Consider the following 17528-nt stretch of genomic DNA (forward strand, 5'->3'; position numbering starts at 1 on the left):
ATCAGCCGTAAGCTGAATAAAATCGTCTGACGCGGGTAAGAACAAGGTAACGAAGATCTCTGCTCTGTTAACAGGGTCACTGGTGACGGTTTATAACTCCTGATATAAAGGTGGGCCACTCCCAAGCAAAATAAAACCGTCTGTTACAGCAAAAATGAAAGTGAAGATATATTATTTTTTTTAGCTGTTACCGTGGACTGTTGGAAAATGTCTGCAATAACCCTCTAAGGGGGACGGTAAGAGGAGGGGGTGTGGGGTGGGGCAAAAGGTGAGAATTGAAAAGTCAGTGAGAGATGAAGACTTCTCGGGGGAGAAAACCAGGATCACCCCTTCCTCCTTCCCGCAACTCCCCACCCTCAGTCTGTCCATTTCTCCTTCCCTCCCGTTTGTCTTCCGTTTCCCTACATCCATTTCTCTTCCCCGCCATTTCCCCTTCCTCACAACTTCCCATCCCACACTCGACACCTTCACTCTGGCCATTTACCTTTCTATTCTTTCCCAACCACTCCCATCCTCCCCACATCCCTACAGACTATCCCACATCCCCTTCTTTCCCTTCTCTGTCTGGTCTTAATCTTAGAAAAGGAATATTTTCCGACTACTTTGGCGAGGGACGCCTTCACGCTGTATCACCAGTGTGACAAGCGCCCCTCGGCTTCCTACCAATCCCACAAATGCATGATGGTGGATGGCAGGAAAAGAGCAGCTTCAGCCTGCGATCCACTGGGTTCACGTCTGGATGAGTCTGGGGCCACAAGAGCAACAACAGCATCCATGTTTGTCATTCAGTACAACTCGGGACCTTAATAAAGCCTCGTATTTCGGGGGACGACAGGAAAGCATATGATAGAGTGGATAGACAAGGATTATGGAAAATATTAAGATTATATGGAGTAAATGCGAAATTGTCGAATACTTTGAAGAATATATATGAGGGTGCTAAGACTGCAGTGCGTGTGGATAGTGAACTGATTGAATTTTTTTATCTAATTGTTGGACTGAAATAGGGATGTGTCATGTCTCAATGGTTGTTCAATCTGTTTATTGATGGGGTTATAAAGGAGATACAAGTAGGGCAATGGATGATGGAGCAGCCCTAATCTGAGAGGGCAGTGTTTGGAAACTTCCTGCGTATTTGTTTTTAGATGATACTGTATTGTTAAGTGAAGACGAAGGGGAACTGCAAGACTTGGTGACTGAGTATGAAAGAAACGAAACTGAAAGGTGAATGTAGGGAAGAGTAAAGTTATGGTCTTTGAGAGAAGAAGAGTCACTGAATGTAGGGAGGTTGGCTGATAAGGAAATAGAGAATGTGAGTGTATTTAAGTACTTGGGTAGTGTGATGAGTAAGGATGGAAGGTTGGAGGATAAAGTGCTTGAATGGGTACAACAAGGAAGAAAGGTTGCTGGTTCTTTGAAAGCACTGATATTAAATAGGGAAGTGAGCATCGAAGAGAAAAGTCGTTGCATGACAGTGTTTTGATACGAACTCTACCGGATGGAGGCGAAACTTGGACCTTGTTGGAAGAACGCAAGTCAAAAGTGAAAGCACTGGAAATCAGTTACCTGTGAGGATCATGTGGAGTTACATCGAGAGACAGACACAAATGAGGAAATGATGGAGCGTTGTGGTGTGGATGTGATAAAACGAGTTAGGAGAAATACACTGAGGTGGTTTGGCCACGTGGAGAGGATGCAGAGCGAGAGCCTGACGAGGAGAGTGTACGTAAGATGGAGTGGTGGAGAGGGGGGGGAAGGCTGAGGATGAGATGGAAGGATGGAGTGAAGAGTTATTTAAAAGAGGGGTGTGTGAGCTGGTAGGAGGTCAGTGGAATGGAGGGGGAGAAGGCGAGATGAAGACGATTTGCTTGTGGCCACCCCTTTCGGAATTAAGGCGTGTGGCAATAATTAGATAGATAGAATATTCATTTTCCTCCTAATGATCTTGATGCAATTGATAGGCACAAATCTAGTCAGTTCTGCTAATATGCCTCCTAATCTCACTGGGAATATGTGCTAGTAAGCTCATAAAATCCTAGTGGAATAGATTTTAGCAAAGCTTCCTAACCCCACGAAAATAGGGCCTAAAGATCAACACAGGGGCCGGGCCTAGAGTGCCGCTTGGATCTTCCGAGTTCAGCAAACTTCAAAATATTACGTAAGAGATTCATTATTTTTTGACAGAGAAGAGCGATAATACTGTCGGAAATTTTCTTACTCATTCATTTACTTGTTTAATTTTGCTGTTTCATCCTCCAGACAAGGATTCAGGTGCAAGATGGTAGTATAGTACCGTCTCCCTCCACATCACCACTAAAGCGGGGACTGGAGTCTCCTAATTGGCATAAAGCCGCGTCAGTGCTGTATTAACACTCGTGCTAACGGCTCTTTTTTAGGAACCATAACCTCGCGCAGGATAAAAGTGCTCTTATCCTGTACAACAGTGCTTCAAGGATCATCTTGTGTGGAAGGTACTCTGGAGTACCTCAGTGCCTTACCCGTTGACTACCAAGACTTGTACTGCATTATACGAGTAAACTTGCTTCAACCAAACAATTTTAGCTTCGAAGACAATACTTTTGTTCATTCTAACGTTGCGAAATATTGACATTCTCCAGTGTAAAACTAAATTCACAATAGAATATAATGCCAGTCGCGCAGAATTGCTACGAAAGTGATGTAGAGAGGTAGCATTGTTAAATTCTGCCACTGAGCTACGTGGAAAGAGTTGGAAAAGAATGAGTATCTGGGCCAATTCAAAGTGAAAAATGTATGGTGAAAATCTTCTCATGTGTTTGTATGTTGCAGCTTAATATTCCACTGACCAAACTCCTACTACCCAGGGACATCTTACGAAAGAGATATAGAATCGCCCGAGGCCAACACAAAATAATAAAGGCGTACCAGGGTTTACTGTGTGTGTGTGTGTGTGTGTGTGTGTGTGTGTGTGTGTGTGTGTGTGTGTGTGTCACGCAGGGACGCCGAGAGAACTGAAAGGTGCCGGGGCAGGACTAGTTTGGGGCCCCCACCCTTGCAGTTGGTAAAGGTAGAAATGGGGGGCGTACGCTATGTGTATATGTGACAATTTTTTTATTGCTTCAGCAACTTAGAAATACATTCAAATGAACTGCTGACCAGAAATAGTTTCACCCACTAGAGTGATAAGACATACACATGATACACATATGTCTAATTATTACAAAAAATACAAGAAAAGCAACAACCAAGCGCTAAATTGATGATAATACAAGAAAAGCAGTAACCAAGCACTATACTGTTAATAACGTAGGTAAAATCATAATACAATACATAAAGATTACATACAGAATACATATATGGCTCATTCATTTTACAAACAATGGTGGTTTCCTTGCTTTCCTCTGGGCAAAATTACGAAGTACAACATCAAGATCAAGAGATCTTGCAATTTGAGACTCAATACCGAGTCTAGCCAAGTCCACAAGTCGTGCTTGGGTCACTGTTGTTCGTAGAAAATTTTTTATCAGCTTGAGTTTGCTGAATGAGTGCTCTGCAGAGGCGATACTGGCAGGGACTGTTAGCAGAATGCGCAGGCTGACAGATACATTTGGGAAGAGCCCTTCTAGTCTGTGCTCTGTCAAGCAAATCAAAAGCTGCAATGAGATTAGTTAGTTCTGCCCAAAATTTGAGTGATGAACTGATTGTAGGTGCCTCATTTCCATCACGATAGCATGACTCCTATCGGCAGGATACTTATCTGCCAGTGATTTTGATTTCAGTTCCAGCTCCTCTGCTGATACTGTCGGGTACTTCCAGAGGAAACTGAAGTTTTCATAAATATTTTTGGCAGCTTTGAATCTAACAGTCAGTCCACCAATTACATTTTCCAATAACACATAAAACATCGACTTTCTGAAATATGCTTCTTCATGTGACTCATCTGATTCATTTTGTTCTGATAAATCTGCATCTGCTGTGGCATCACCATAGTCATGAAATCTTTTGCGTTTAGCTCCAGGTGCTTTACCACGTCCACGATACAGATTCACCTCGATGTCCGGGTTTGAAGCAACTAGCTTTGTTTCAATCCACATAGTTTTCCAGTTATTTCGGAGATCTGTCAGTTCTACAGGCAAGCCCTCTATGGTTGACACTTCAACATCCAATGTGGCATCCCTAGCTTGAATAACTTTATTACAGAAGTCAGTTGGAACTAGGACTTTGTACCATACAACAGACATTATCACACAAATGAAGGATGTAACATAAGACAAAGCGTCATTAATTTCTGTTCTTGTTTTGGCAGTTAGGTTAAGCTCCAAGAGGTATTCCAGTGCTAATTTGATGCCAGACAGGTGGGCCGCAAAAGGCTTCACACTTTCAACACGATCAGACCACCATGTGCCAGATATGCCATGAAGAGAGCAGCCAATGCGATTCAACAAAATTTCCCATCGCTTTGGGTTAGAGCTAAACAAGTTGTAAACAATTTGCATAGTTCCAAAGTATGTGATGGCTTCAGGGATGCATTTTGCAGCGTCAGTTCCACACAAGTTGAGTGTATGGCAACCGCTTGGTGATAATGTAGCTGCCGCACATTCTTCAAGTATTTTTGCTTCTGCACCATTACATTTTCCAGTCGTGTTTGCCCCATTGTCGTAGGCCTGTGCTCGACAATCAGAGAGTGTAATACCATGCTCTTGCAATGTATCAACAACCATCTGAGCTATTTCGTTTCCTCTTTTGTCACTGAAGTCTAAAAATTTGAGGAATCTTTCCACAATATCAAACTGAGATATATTCTGAATTACAGTACATAGTGCAGCAAGACTGTTGTTTGCTCAACATGCGATGAATCTGGTGTGGCATCTACTATTACTGCAAAGAACTTTGCAGTCTGTCTTTCTTGCAAAATGCGCTGTTTTACAAGATCAGAACACTCTGTAATTCTCATTTTGAGAATCAGCAGGAAGGTAACGTACATGAAGGCGTTCGCCTTTTTCCTGTGACTTTTTCACTTGTAAAACATGTTCTTTTAAGACTGGATCCCAGTGAGATAACAACTCTATTAGCCCCAGAAAATTTCCATTGCTTGTGTCACCAATATGCTGGTACCTCGATAAGCAAGCCCACGTTCTCCCAGGAATAGCTAGTATAATATCAATGATTCTCTTCATAAAGTTGTACCATTTGACAGATTCTGTTTCAGTTGATGCCTCCAGGAGATTATCAGCACCTCTGCCAGATGACAGGAGTCTTTCTAATTCACGCCAAGCTAGATAGCATCCCCTATGACTATTGCTTTTCTCATGTTCTGGGATGCAGTCATACAATTTTCGCCATTTTCCAGCAGCTGACCATCCTTCAGCTGATGACAGTGCAGACTTGGATGCTGTGCTGATGTTGCAACATACATTCTTCCAAAATAATCTTTATGGAAAACAGTACAACGCTTGTTTATGCTGACTCCAGACAAGCCATTCTCGGACATGTTGTTCTCCGTTAATATTTCGAAATTTTAGGATGCTTGTTATTTATGTCTTTAGGAAATGTTTTAGGATAGCCAATGTGACCTCTGAGAACATAATTTTCTTTGTCTAATTGAGAAGGACATTCTGTTGCGAGAAGTCCAGTGTCAAGTCCAGTGTTACTTCCCACACCTTTCTCTTCACCTGTTTCTGCAGACACTGCACCCATTGCCTCACTACCAGTTTCAACACTGACATCCACTCTTTTTTCCAAATCCTCATTTTTCTTATCCTTCCATGTCCCAAATCCACATTTTTCTCATCCACCTTCTGTTCCGGATCCACATTTGGTTGAATTACTTCATCTGCCCTTTTTTCCAAATCCACATTTGCTTCATCTGTCTTTTCTTCCAAATCCACATTTGCCTCCACTTCTAAATTCACATTTATATTTGTATCAGCTTCATCTCGTTCCCTTGGCCTTGTCACACCAACTTGAGAGTGTCTGCAGCCCTCGTTTATCATTCTCACTGTGTTTTGTTGTTTTCCTTGCGTTTTTGAGCTCCTAATTTATGGGAAGACATGTTGGAAGACGTTACATTACAGTGATCATTGATCACTTAGGGAGAAATTGTAGAAAGACTTGCCCTCATGATGTGTCTGCTTCACAAGCATTATTCTGGAAGAACGAGAAAAAAAATATCTGTGCAGTCACTGCAAACGTTAATCCTACAACTCTACATCCTTTCCCATCACATGATTACACAATACATTAAGATACCCAAAAACATCACCAAAATATTTAGACATCTTTCACTGTTATCATTTATAATAAAATTATTAATTCTCGTAATGTATTTCATTGTTTATTACAAAACACACATACTTACAAGTATTAAAGTTACTATTGTTTAAAATGCAAATTATTAACCCAGGAAACCTTACTGATGAGAATTGTATTTTAAATTATTTGTAAACAGATAAAGCAATGACAAAAATTCATTGAATTCCTGAAATTGATTGTAATGTTGATGACATTTTGACGCCACATTTCTTTGATCTTTCTAAAAATGACGTCAGTTAATTTGAAAATTTTGTGACCCATTTATAGCCTATGTGTGCATTTGATTACTTTCATAACAATAAGTACCTCAAGAAATCATTTGAATTATAAAAAATTAGTATTTGTGTAAGTCACAATTTGAGAAAATAATATTACAAGAAGATAACACTTGAAAATTTGGACATTTGTGTTCAAAAGCTAAAACAACCATTGTCTTCTGAGAAAACCCAGTTTGTTTACTAATAGGATGACCCACATAAGATGCACGTGTTCTTAGCCTCATTTTCAAAATGTAAACAATGGCTATCTGTATAAGGTGCATACAACCCTACAGGCTACAATCATACCGGTAATGCATAAAAATAATGAAAAGTAGACTGTAAAAACACAAAAATGGCGTACCCAAAACATTCACTTGACGTTCATGGACATGAAGAGCTACAGGACTATATACAGTCTTTGCAACGGCTATCCTATCTCCCTTAGGTCGTATGCATAGTCTTTAGTCAATCTACCTGTCAAATCCGGCTTTTGCCCCAATTCGTCCCTATTATTGAAAAATTGTGTACAATAGAGGTTTTGATTTTTTTTTTCCTCAACATACTCACGGGCCCCCGCAAGACCCCCTGGGCCCTGGGGCAATGAACAGGCTTACCCCCCCTCTCGGTGGGCCTGTGTGTGTGTGTGTGTGTGTGTGTGTGTGTGTCTATAAGTGCCTCCTCCTTTACCCGTTTAGGCTTTTATACATAATCTACTTATTTACTCCACAAGACGATTTTATAGAGTTTAGGAGAAACCTGTGGTAGTGGAGGACTTAAGAAGAGATACCTACCATCCGCGTTGCGAAGCGAGCGGAGTGGTAATGTTCTCAGTTGTGAGGTGGGCTGGCTGGCTTTGTCTGTGTGTGTTTTACATCCTGAATCTGCGTTAAATCAGAAATGGAGGTGCAAATTATGTGCCAAGGAAAAACTTTCCAGCTACGCTGGTGATGAGATCTCATCGTGAGATGGCTTCCAGTTATTAATCCCTTCATGATAATTATCACCTCCTCTATTGTGTTATTCTTGCTGCTGCCACACGATTATATTTTGCTTGAGGTGGCTTCTAATAAGGAAGCCATAATATCAGAAGAATAAAATAAAAGTAATTTCTGGCTGAACTGGTTAATTCTATACATACTGACACAAACCGTTATAGTTGTCCAAGGTTATGTCACCCACGAGAGGAAGAATGTCCGCTGGATATAGGCCAGTTGTGACAAATATTGTTGATAACACCAAATCGGCGAATAACAGGGTAACACTATGTCGTCACCGGTGTGCTAATATTGCTGTGCAGACACCATCACTAACACGAAAACACGCCATACAGGCCATGGAGTGCCGAATGGAGATATATGAGCCCATGCAATCCGAATTAACAACGCAACTCGTGTGCTTATATTGTAGGAACTGTCGTTGTGCCTGCATCATTGCCGCCTGCTAAAGCGTGAGAATGAGGAAAACATTAACCATCTGCTTGGGACCACTGTCACTGATGCACCCGCTCCATGCTTATTTATAGTTACTGATACTGTGATGCACCCATTTTGCGCAGCAGCAATAGAATCATACACTTTGGAATGACTTCCTCTGATGCACCCACTCCACACCTTACCACTGACGTCACACTGATTAGTAGATGCATGTAGCCTATGTGATGCACCTACGTTACATCGCACCACTAACAGTTTTGCACAGTGTTGCATTTCCATTCACATCAAGTTTTCAGCCCCCCCGAGTCCCGTGCCTACAGGAGGTGGCCCCACATATATCTTCAGATGCGCAGTGGTACTGCACAGATTTGCTATGTTTGCTTGAGTTTTACCACTAAGTAACAGTTTTACTTAATTATGTGTAGACTTTTTTCACGAGGAGGGGGGTGATATAACCTTTATAAAATTCTTTCTGTTTCAAGACGCACATAGAGAGCTCATAAAAAATGACGCAGGTACAAGTGAAGTTATTGTGGAGAAATAGTTTTTCTGCATGTGTGTGTGTGTGTGTGTGTGTGTGTGTGTGTGTGTGTGTGTGTGTGTGTGTGTGTGTGTGTGTGTGTGAGTGTTTTAGAATGTTTGTATTCTGTTCACTACACTGATTCTTTGTGAAACTGAATAGATGTCTGGCGGTAGCTGCAGTGAAATATAATGTCATCTTTATGGACTGACTGTTGGTGAAGTGAGCGATATAACGAGTGAAGTTTGTTACTATACTCTTGTGTCCGTACGGTCAGAGTGCACTGAAGCAAATCATTAACCCCTTGAAATATATGGCGCATCTTTTGATTTTTCCATATTACCACCAAACGATTATTTTACCCTAGGACAGACATATTGTACTGAAGATGTTAACGAAAAACTTGTCATCGTAGTGACAAGTGATGAAGTTTACCTTCCCTACAGAAATATAGTGTAGCCGTAGAAAAACTTGCACACACACACACACACACACACACACACACACATATATATATATATATATATATATATATATATATATATATATATATATATATATATATATATATATATATATTGCCAGACGCCTCAATCCCGTTTGGGGTGGCCACAAACAAATCGCCTCCAAGTCGCCCTGTCCCCCGCCATTTCACTGCCCTGCTCCCAACTCACCCCCCCCCTCTCTCATATACCTCTCCACCCCATCCCTCCATCTCATCCTCGGTCTCCCCCTCCCTCTTCCACCCTCCACCTCACTCACATACACTCTCTTCGTCAGTCTTTCACCCTCCATCCTCTCCACATGGCCAAACCACCTCAGTGTGTTCCTCACAACGCTTCCTATCACATCCACATCCACACCACAACGCTCCTTTATATCCTCATTCGTCAGCCTGTCTCTCCACGTGACTCCACAGGCTCCTCTTAAATAACTCATTTCCACTGCTCTCACTCTTGACTTGTGTCCTTCCAACAATGTCCAAGCTTCACTTCCGTACGATAGAGTTGGTATCACAATACTGTCATGTAGTAACTTTTTTACTTCCATGCTCACTTCCCTGTTTCTTATCACTGCTTTCAAGGAACCAGCAACCTTTCTTCCCTGCTGTACCCTTTCAAGCACTTCACCCTCCAAACCTCCATCCTTACTCATCACACTACCCAAATACTTAAACGTACTCACATTTTCCAATTCCTCACCATCCAACCTCGCTGTACATTCACTGACTTCACCTCTATCAAAGACCATCACTTTACTCTTCCCTACATTCACCTTTAGGTTCCGTTTCTTACACACTCTCTCAAACTCATCCACCAAGCCTTGCAGCTCCCCTTCGTCTTCACTCAACAACACAGTATCATCTGCAAACAACAGTACAGGGAGTTTCCAAACACTATCCTCTCTCACCAGGGCCACTCCAACATCTACTACCCTACCTTGTACCTCTTTTATTACCCCATCCATGTACAAATTCAACAACCATGGAGACATGACACATCCCTGTTTCAAACCAACTTTCAAAGAGAAAAATTCATTTAGTTCACCATCCACACGCACTGCAGCCTTCGCACCATCGTACATACTCTTCACAGCATTCAACAACTTCCCATCTACTCCATATATTCTTAACACTTTCCACAATCCTTGTCTATCCACCCTGTCATATGCTTTCTCCAAATCCATGAAAGCCGCATACAACTTCTTTCCCTTCTCTAGAAACTTTTCCACTAAAGGTCTAAGAATGAATATCTGATCTACACAACCTCTTCCCTTCCTAAAGCCTCCCTGTTCTTCTCCAACTAATTTCTCTGTTCTTTCTCTAACTCTGTCTATAAGTACCCTACCATACACTTTTCCTATTATACTAAGAAGACAAATGCCCCTATGATTACCACACACTTCTTTTTCCCCTTTTCCTTTGTACAAGGGAATAATTATACCTGACTTCCAATCCTCCGGGACTCTACCTTCCTCCCAGGCCAATCTGCACATCTTCCACATCCATTCTACTACTATCTCTCCCCCATGCTTCAGCATTTCACCACACACCCCATCAATTCCTGGGGCTTTCCCCGATTTAACTTTTTTCATTGCTTCCACAACTTCTATCCTACTGATTTCTTCCTGTCTTCTCACCTCCCTCCTACTCCCAGCCATTCCGCAGCCACTTATACTCGCATTACTTCCATCCTCTACGTTCAACAATTCCTTAAAGTGTTCTCTCCATCTGCTCACTTTTTCTCCCTTCTCCACTAGTAATCTACCATTTTTATCTTTCACTCCCCTGCTAACTTCACTTCCACCCTGTCTTACTCTTTTCACTTCTCTCCAGAACATTTTCTTACAGTCCCTCCACTTTACACTCAAATTCCTTCCAAATTCCTCATCCACTCTCTTCTTACTCTCTCTTACTAATCTTTTCACCTCTCTCTTCCTTTCCACATATAACTCTCTCTTCCGCCTCTCAACTTCTTCCACGCCCCTATTTCTCATCCATTCATTGTATGCTTTCTTCTTTTGTGCTACAGCCTGTTTCACCTCTTCAGTCCACCACGCTGTTCCTTGCACCCCCCTCCGTCTTCTCTTCCTTCCACACACCACATCACATGCTGCACATATTTCTTCTGTAAATATCTTACACACACCTTCCACGTCAGCCATCTGCTCCAATTCATATTTGCCCAATCGTTCCTCCACTTCTCTCTTATACTCTGCCTTTTTCTCATCCTCTTGTAACCTTTCCACTCTCCTTGCAACTACTCCTTCCTCTCGTCTTTCTATTCTTCTATTCCTCCATCTTACTTGCATCCTAATTCTGGGCACCACCAAGTAGTGGTCAGAAAGTCCACTCCCCCAACCTCTATACACTCTTGCATCCATTACACATCTTCGCATCCTTTCATCCACACACACATAATCAATCATTGCCCTCCTTTCATTCAGTTCACCACCCACCCTTCTCATCACTCGCCATGTATACCTGTGGATCATTTTATGCCTGAAGAGGGTATTGGCTATCACCAACCCCCTCCCAGCACAAATGTCCACTAACGCACTCCCATTCTCATCTATCTCAGCAGGCACACCCCACTCACCAACTATTCCATCCACCTTCACATTACCAACTTTACCATTCATATCACCAATCAAAAACACTCTCATTCCTTCCAAACTTTTCCATGCACACTTCCACATTTGTCCAGAACTCTTCTCTCACTCTTCTAGCACGATCTTGCGTTGGCGCATACACACACACAATCTCCCACATTTGTATTCCAACTTTCAACTTTACCCACACAATCCTTGACCCAACCGATCCATACTGTCTTATGCTCTTCTTCCATCTTTTACTCACAACTATACACACTCCTTCCTTTGCCCTCTCATTCTCATCTTCCTGCACATATACCCCATCCATACTCCCATTCTCTCACACTTTCTCCTCTCCATTTTGTTTCAGTTATTCCACATACATCCACTTTCGCATCCTCAAGCACCTGGACAATCTCTCTCTCTTTCACCTCATCATTCGCTCCTCTTACATTCCATGTACACATTACCAAGTCATTGGTACACTTCATTGGCCACCTTTTAGTCTCCTTTTACGACTAGCAGGAATACTGGGGGAGTATTCTTGAAAACCCCCCTACCCCCAGGGGGTATATAGATAGATAGATAGATAGATAGATAGATATAGATAGATAGATAGATAAATAGATAGATATGTCACAAATGTTCATTATTTCCGCCTATATTTTTCAGCCAGGTCGTCCTGCACGAGTGGCGACACCATATTTTATAAGGCAAGAGTTTTATTGCTGTCTATACCTTCTTTTGCGGTTTTTCCAATGCTCATTTAACCCCTTCAATCCGATGATCTACTTTTTCATATAATTCATGATACCCTCAGACAACTGTATTCAATATATGGGAAGCAATCAGGATGTGATGGCAGCTGAAGGCAGTATGTATCCCCTCTGGTCTGCAATATCTCTCTTTAATTGCATAAAACTATATATAAGTACCAAGAATAAGGTGAATAATACGTCATCTTACTAAAGAGTTAAACGTTATTATATTTTGTATTTTATTTTAGCTACTGCCATTTGATGCATTTCGATGTCACAGTGAGCAATTTCATTGTTCGTAGTGATGTTAATGGTCGGTACAGAATAGTGTGCAGAAGCCTGGTAACTGCATTACATTAAAAGAGAAAATCGTAGCCTACTGAGTGGGTTAGTTCAGCAGGTATATCCTAGCTGCAGTGCCTTATTTTACACTTGCAATTAGGCTAATGTAGGGAATAGAACAGTGCTGTGTGCGGCGGCTTGGCATCTCAGTTAGCACAGACCTGGGACTGCTTACCAACACAAAACTTATTTGTAAGTTCATGACTGGCACGATGGCGTCCAATTTCTGCCTGGCTATAACACTTCTTGTTATTTTTCTCCACTCGCTTGTTTTCAAAAGTTTCTCCTTTTCTTGTTCCAATGTATTATCTCAAGGATTCTCATTTTATACAACTGCTCCATAATGTAAAAATCTTTCCGATGTTTCTCAATTATGATATGTATTCTGGTGCTGATAAACCAAAGTATTCAATATTCCTTTCGCTGACGTTATGTTACATAGTTTTTTTTTTCTTTCTTTTTTTTCTGCCTGACGACAAAAATTATAATCAACAATGGGTAATCCCTACCAATCAAAGGTTAAAGACTGGCAGAAGAAGTGAGTAATACAGCTGTAAAATATGGCAATGTTATGCCACCAAGATGGTTCACTGTGCATGTAGATGGAGTACTGAGAGAGGTGAAAGTGAGAACATTTTGAGACGCTAATAGTTCTCAAAAAGGGAGGTAGTGCGTGGTATGTTTGGCCGTGTGTTATTGTGGATGATGCATTGTTAGGATGTAATAAAGAATGGAGTTACAGCATCTGGTGGAGAAATATCTAAATTGGAATGAAAGGAGACCTGAAAAAATAAAAGAGGTCAAGGAGAATGAGGTGGCCTGTGGAAGATGCACGTGATGTACAATGTACATTCGCGAGTCATTGTTTCTGTTAGCCTAGTTTGTGTCGGCCTAACTCCTTCAAGCCGATGACGTATTCTCTATTTTATTCTCACTACCTCCAGACGATTTAATTACTTTTATGTAGAATTCGGACCTGGAGTATCAAAAACAACCTTTATTAATCCCTTTATTACCAGGAGACTCTGCTTAGCTGGATAAAAGTGTTTTGTTGTTGCAGAAAGAAAATGTAAAAGACATCTTCTGACTGAAGGAACTGCTGATTTGATTAGATATAAAATGCATCATCACAATGAAACGGTTAATACCTTCAGTAAACTTCGGATACCATCCAAGCCTCCGTCCCAGTTTACAGTATACAGCGCCTAAACTGTGTGTACTGGAATATGCCAGTAAACACGGAACAACATGAAAAATTTTAGACATTTCAAAAGGCTTTATAGGCGAAGTTTTATCAGAGGTTAGTACTTTCCCAAGATGACAGACATTACCCGCTGCCTGTCAGTCATATGCTTCAGCCTCATCTCCCCTGACTGTCTTTCCTATTGGCTACCTCCTCCCTTCCCTCAAACTCGTTTCCACTCTTTAACCTTCCCATTTTAGCCCTCCTTTTCCTCAGTCTCTCGTTTATTGCTGTCCCCCCCCCCCACCTTCTATCTCCCCAGACTTTCCTATTTATGCCCTTTTAAATGTCTCATTTATTCCTCCTTCCTCCCCCTCCAACTCTTCCCTTTTTTGCCTTCTTCCCACCCCCAGTACCATTCTCTTAGCTTTTCCCCTCCCTTCCTCTTTCTCTTTTTCTCCCCGCCAAGCATTTCTCCCTCTTTGATACCCGCCCCTCCCCCTTCCAATCTCTCCCATTTTGCTTTCTTCAGTTGTTTTTCACTCCTCTGCCTTTCACCGCCTCAGTGCCACTCGCTCACACAGTACCTCTTCCTATTTTTACACAGCTTTCCATGCTTTATTTCTTTATCCTCAGCTTCAGTTTTACATTAATTGCTGGGCGTCTGACTATCGCAACGCTGGTAATTTAAGATTGTTATTTCCTTTGTAAGATTATTTTATGTTTATGCTTTCTAGCACCGAACAGTTACATTCAAATTATACAGCAACACGTCTTCGAAGGAAATGTGGTGAAAAAGCTTGTGAATCACAGTGATCACAGGAGATATACAATTTCGGTGCAGCCAGACACAGGGTAAGGTGTATTGGAAGTGATAATGGACTGGAACTGCTTTGGGACTGCAAAAATAGGGCATTAATTAGATATGAAAAGTAAAAGAAAATATACAGCTAAACTGAGTTGAAAACAAGGCAGTAACCTAAAGTTATAGTACAACATATCGTATACAGTATGTGGTAGGCACCATCGGTAAGTCACATTTTGTTCACCTCATACAAACCAAACATACGAATTAATCATATGATAAAGTACACTGCCTTACTGTCGCAAGCAGAGATATATATATTCTTTGTTGGTTAAATAAGTGTATGCCTGGCATGAGTTTTATGACAGCCTAAAAGTTGCCCTGATGGTAATGATGGTTTATGTTTAAGTCCCCCATATCTAAAATGAGGACAAGAGTCTGCACTACAGTAGCATACCTCCAGTACTGTTGAGGTAATGGGTTTCTTTTTATTAAAATGTTACGGTAAATGTTCGTGTAACGAGGCTACAGGAAAAAGTTGATCAGGACTTGATGAGCCATAGAGAATCCATGGAAACGTGATTTAAGGATCGTAGCTCTACAGTGATGTTGATGCGAGAAATTCTGACTCTGGCAAGTTATTTCTTACGAGTGTAAGAAAGGATCCAAAAACAGGAAAGCAAAAACTCGAAAGCAAACTATCAAAAGGTGCCCAATGAAGTGTATACGTATAGAGTCACGGTCAATACAAGTCTGTGATTTCCAACTAATGAAATGACACAGTTCTGTCTCCCTTGGTTTTCGTCGGCTAGTAAAATCGTTTTCGACTCCAACGCATTGTTAAGACAGTGTAAAAGACCAACAGAACACGATGGTACAGTATGGCACATATGAACCTGGAACAGTGTAAGTGTGTAAAGGAGTTTGGCAGTTGGCACACTTGACAACCTCGACATACTGACATGTTTTTAGTGGTAGTAACAATGACGTTGTGAATTATTAGTGGAAGTGGCCAAAACAAATAATCCAGAGAGTGACAGGTGACGGTAGTATCTCGCCCTTCGTCCATTGTGAGATAAGCGTAACGATCAAGATCGATTCAGCTGAAGGTTATATGACACAGAGTTTGTGTGAGTTGTATAATAATACTGTGTAACTGTTAACTTGTGTATATGTGATTAATTTGCCACCAAACTTTGATATATTAATATGTTACCCTATCTCTTCCCTCGCCCTTTCCTCCTAACGCAGATTACGTCATTCTTGTTTGTTTTTTCAACTCCCAGACCATTTTCTTCAGCTTATGAAACGACGCTCCTACTGAAGGAGTAAATGAAAGCCGTGCATATCCACTCCAGTTTCAAAATTTCTCCTATTTTAAATAAAACTGTGTTGGTGAAGTACCACTAATATTGTAAATTTTAAGCCATCAGATGGAAGGAGTTAATGGAAACACTCCATCTCACCTGTCCTTTATCTCTGTTCAAGCCACTTGGCAAAGGATGTTACCTTTAACCCATAATTCAGGTATCCTCTTCATATTGTAACACTACAATTATTCTAGTCGACTATAAGATATGTAAATACTAAATAATAAGAGCGATGCAAAGAATATATATTAATGAAAATGAAGATATGGTCCCTAAATCTAGAACACAGATTCATACGGGAGCAATGCAGGTTATAAATTGATGTGAGTCTACCTCCTTCAGCCAGTAACATGGTTTATATTTTGCCCTGCCACTACCATACAATTATATTGACCTCATGGGTGACTTCATTAACCCTTTTACAACTGGACACCATTCCCAAGTTATATAATATCTTCTGGGGTTTGCAAGAATGGTATATAGATTTTCATCAGTCTGAAGAGGTTAACAGCAATAATGAACCCCGGTGACAGCTACTTATTACACAAAAACTTAAAAATAAAACAAGAGTGCAGAAAGTGTAACCTTTCCAGCAGCAATGTACTTAATTAATCTAGGGATAGGGATTATCGCGGGATCTCCTCATGCAGGCTGCAGGAAGATGTCTTTCTATTTGTTCACTTTTCCAGAGGGCAGTATTCACTTAGTTCTCTCACATTGATTCATACTTCATACACATTAACTTCATATACTTTTTAAAGTATGCTACTTCTGGAATTTTAAAACCATACTTCCGAGCACGATGCCTAATTCCTTTTGGATTCTGATTACTCGAGAAAAAAAATATTTGTCTTGGTTCATGAGAAGCCTGATTAATAAAGCGATGTGCGCTTGCTTTCTCGTTGCTGTTGTTCTTATTTTTGCGCTAGGAGAAAGCAATATATTATCAAACACGTACCAGCCAACACACCCATACATTATCAACGACGCCCACACCCACCACCACCCTTGCCCATCCAGCCATCCCCAATTCACCCACCCCGCCTTTTCTCCACCTCGTCTCCCCCTCCCCTTTTCCTTAAAATTTTCATCGTTAACGCTGCCCCTCATGCAATATCTGTCTACACAGATGTGTTCGTCCCTCCCTGCACCCCATCCCAGCCCACCTTGCCATCCCTACAATCAGTCCTACCCGTTTTCTCCTCCCATCCAGACTCAAATTTTAAGAGAAATCTAACGTTCATCTACAAATGAAGGGGTCGTTCCATTATATCCCTCCATACACAGCCATCTTAGCCCATCCCGCCCACTGTTTTCTTCCCACCCAACCATTGTTTAAGCCTCCACCTTAGTCCTACACCTTATCAGCTGAAAAACACATTCATCTTCACAGCATATGTTTTATTTATCCAGCATGCTCCACTACCCACCACCATGGAAGCCCATCCAGCCCACTCCTGTTCACACACCTGA

The sequence above is a fragment of the Coenobita brevimanus genome, chromosome 34, assembly GCF_032717465.1.
Source record: "Coenobita brevimanus isolate Jiangsu-jjx chromosome 34, ASM3271746v2, whole genome shotgun sequence".
Classification (NCBI taxonomy): domain Eukaryota; kingdom Metazoa; phylum Arthropoda; class Malacostraca; order Decapoda; family Coenobitidae; genus Coenobita; species Coenobita brevimanus.